The 3,985-nt window shown below is 39.3% G+C and overlaps 2 non-coding genes across 2 annotated transcripts; both read left to right on the plus strand.

The window, feature by feature from the left end:
- The first annotated feature begins 571 nt into the window (after positions 1–571).
- Positions 572–690, plus strand: LOC125280761. The gene has a single exon (XR_007187741.1). It is a non-coding gene; the product is annotated as a 5S ribosomal RNA (ribosomal RNA).
- Positions 691–2,517: 1,827 nt separating this feature from the next.
- On the plus strand, positions 2,518–2,636 carry LOC125280766. The gene has a single exon (XR_007187745.1). It is a non-coding gene; the product is annotated as a 5S ribosomal RNA (ribosomal RNA).
- Positions 2,637–3,985: the final 1,349 nt, after the last annotated feature.

Genomic DNA, 3,985 nt, shown 5'->3' on the forward strand with positions numbered 1-3,985 from the left:
GAAATGGGGCCAATCTACTAATCACAGTTTCAAAAGTATAGCCACATGACATAAACAGTGCTCTTTTTTGTTAAAAGGATTTTAGTATTAAAAAATGACTCACTAAGCTTTTCTGTGTAAAGTTGTCCAGTTTCACAACTTTTAGTTTTACTGTAAAAAAAAAAAAAAAAAAAAAAAAAAAGAAAGAAAGAAAGAAAGAAAAAGAAAAATAGACAAGGCTGTCAATTCCTATCGATTTGTTCATTTTATTGTTCTAGTTCAGGGTTTCCCAAATGGGGGTTCATGAGGGAATGCCGGTGGTTTGTGAGTTGATGAAACGCTAATACATAAACGTGAAATCATATTAAATGTGCAGAATGAATCGATATTATCTAAAATCGAGACAGCTTTCATTGAAGCGAGAATATTTTTTTTTTTTTAAATAAATAACTGTATTTATTTAAAGAAGAAAAAAAGTCGAAAGAGACATGAAAACACGTTGGCTGTTTCTCTTGCAGCTAAAGGCCGAGCCGTGTAGGGCTGCCGCACCGTTGTGCCTTCTTTAAATAGCTCGCTATCGACTGTAACTCTCGCTTACGGCCATACCACCCTGAGCACGCCCGATCTCGTCCGATCTCGGAAGCTAAGCAGGGTCGGGCCTGGTTAGTACTTGGATGGGAGACCGCCTGGGAATACCAGGTGCTGTAAGCTTTTGCTTTATCTACTCATACTTCACCATGGCTCGGCTCTATCCTTTTTAAATTCAATTGCTTCATTCCTTTTCTTTCATTTTGCTTTTTTCTCTGGCTTCTCTCTGCTTTCGCTGTGGCAAAGGACAGCTCATCCTCGTCATTCTTCCTTTCTCCTGCAGGGGGCGATCGACAGACTTTCTCCCTCAGTCTAAGCGACGCAGACCTCTAAAGCGCCTGTTCTTTTGTAACCCTCCACTCCTCAGCTTCAACTACACCAGAGGTTGCCTAACTTTTTTTGTCAGCCGAACCCTGACATTTTTCAATGAATTTTTCAAAATTTAAACCACACATTCACACGTTCATGGTTTTTTAATGTTTGTAACGGGCACACGATGACAGGAAAGAGAAATATCGATCTCCCCCCCCCCTCCCTTTTTTTTGTAGGCTAATTAAATGGTTTTATTTAAATATTATTTATATTTAGGGCTGCGAGCATAGGGCCTCTTGTTGTTGTTGTAAATGACAACTGTCCTGTGAATTAAAATAAAATGAATATTTGATAGTCCTCATTAACAGCCTACTACTTATTTGATATTACATTGCAAGTTACAATGCTAATATTTATGTCTAAAAGTCTTCACTTTCAAACGTTCAGAACTTCGAGCTTAGATTTTGCCGAATACTGGTGAAAGCTAACTTCTATCCACATGTTGGAAATCTTGCGAAATGCGAACGTGTAAATGAAGTAAACCTAGTGCATATTGTGTTCCCAAAATGCACCACCGCACATACAGAGATGGAGTAGGTGAGAAGCAGCATTTATTGTGTGAACCGAGGTGCTCAGAGACGCTGAAAACACCGTAAGCTGAGCAACAGTGTTGCTTTTCACTCTGAAACACGCAGCGCAACAGACTGTTAAGTCGCAGCTATAACCTGTCTGAAGTACAGTTATATTATGATTACTTCTGCAGTCACATTTAGGATAACAATTTTACAAGCCGTTTAATTGTTAGCTTTTTACCAAAACCACCTGCAGTCTCTCAATCCCCCCCCCCCCCCCACCCCATTTGGGACACGCTGAACTAAACCAATGAAATAAACAGTTTCACCTTACACTGGGCTACCTACATATTTGTCATGAGTTTGTTGTCAATGAACTAGGCCTACTTTATGAATTAAATGGTGTGATGTAGGCCTATGGATTCCTGAGGGAACAACTTGGATGATTACGGACAAACTTTAGTTTACAGGCATTTTCTGTGTGAGTCAATGGAAGGAAATGGGGCCAATCTACTAATCACAGTTTCAAAAGTATAGCCACATGACATAAACAGTGCTCTTTTTTGTTAAAAGGATTTTAGTATTAAAAAATGACTCACTAAGCTTTTCTGTGTAAAGTTGTCCAGTTTCACAACTTTTAGTTTTACTGTAAAAAAAAAAAAAAAAAAAAAAAAAAGAAAGAAAGAAAGAAAGAAAAAGAAAAATAGACAAGGCTGTCAATTCCTATCGATTTGTTCATTTTATTGTTCTAGTTCAGGGTTTCCCAAATGGGGGTTCATGAGGGAATGCCGGTGGTTTGTGAGTTGATGAAACGCTAATACATAAACGTGAAATCATATTAAATGTGCAGAATGAATCGATATTATCTAAAATCGAGACAGCTTTCATTGAAGCGAGAATATTTTTTTTTTTTTAAATAAATAACTGTATTTATTTAAAGAAGAAAAAAAGTCGAAAGAGACATGAAAACACGTTGGCTGTTTCTCTTGCAGCTAAAGGCCGAGCCGTGTAGGGCTGCCGCACCGTTGTGCCTTCTTTAAATAGCTCGCTATCGACTGTAACTCTCGCTTACGGCCATACCACCCTGAGCACGCCCGATCTCGTCCGATCTCGGAAGCTAAGCAGGGTCGGGCCTGGTTAGTACTTGGATGGGAGACCGCCTGGGAATACCAGGTGCTGTAAGCTTTTGCTTTATCTACTCATACTTCACCATGGCTCGGCTCTATCCTTTTTAAATTCAATTGCTTCATTCCTTTTCTTTCATTTTGCTTTTTTCTCTGGCTTCTCTCTGCTTTCGCTGTGGCAAAGGACAGCTCATCCTCGTCATTCTTCCTTTCTCCTGCAGGGGGCGATCGACAGACTTTCTCCCTCAGTCTAAGCGACGCAGACCTCTAAAGCGCCTGTTCTTTTGTAACCCTCCACTCCTCAGCTTCAACTACACCAGAGGTTGCCTAACTTTTTTTGTCAGCCGAACCCTGACATTTTTCAATGAATTTTTCAAAATTTAAACCACACATTCACACGTTCATGGTTTTTTAATGTTTGTAACGGGCACACGATGACAGGAAAGAGAAATATCGATCTCCCCCCCCCCTCTCCCTTTTTTTGTAGGCTAATTAAATGGTTTTATTTAAATATTATTTATATTTAGGGCTGCGAGCATAGGGCCTCTTGTTGTTGTTGTAAATGACAACTGTCCTGTGAATTAAAATAAAATGAATATTTGATAGTCCTCATTAACAGCCTACTACTTATTTGATATTACATTGCAAGTTACAATGCTAATATTTATGTCTAAAAGTCTTCACTTTCAAACGTTCAGAACTTCGAGCTTAGATTTTGCCGAATACTGGTGAAAGCTAACTTCTATCCACATGTTGGAAATCTTGCGAAATGCGAACGTGTAAATGAAGTAAACCTAGTGCATATTGTGTTCCCAAAATGCACCACCGCACATACAGAGATGGAGTAGGTGAGAAGCAGCATTTATTGTGTGAACCGAGGTGCTCAGAGACGCTGAAAACACCGTAAGCTGAGCAACAGTGTTGCTTTTCACTCTGAAACACGCAGCGCAACAGACTGTTAAGTCGCAGCTATAACCTGTCTGAAGTACAGTTATATTATGATTACTTCTGCAGTCACATTTAGGATAACAATTTTACAAGCCGTTTAATTGTTAGCTTTTTACCAAAACCACCTGCAGTCTCTCAATCCCCCCCCCCCCACCCCATTTGGGACACGCTGAACTAAACCAATGAAATAAACAGTTTCACCTTACACTGGGCTACCTACATATTTGTCATGAGTTTGTTGTCAATGAACTAGGCCTACTTTATGAATTAAATGGTGTGATGTAGGCCTATGGATTCCTGAGGGAACAACTTGGATGATTACGGACAAACTTTAGTTTACAGGCATTTTCTGTGTGAGTCAATGGAAGGAAATGGGGCCAATCTACTAATCACAGTTTCAAAAGTATAGCCACATGACATAAACAGTGCTCTTTTTTGTTAAAAGGATTTTAGTATTAAAAA

This window comes from Megalobrama amblycephala, linkage group LG12, assembly GCF_018812025.1.
Source record: "Megalobrama amblycephala isolate DHTTF-2021 linkage group LG12, ASM1881202v1, whole genome shotgun sequence".
Classification (NCBI taxonomy): Eukaryota; Metazoa; Chordata; class Actinopteri; order Cypriniformes; family Xenocyprididae; genus Megalobrama; species Megalobrama amblycephala.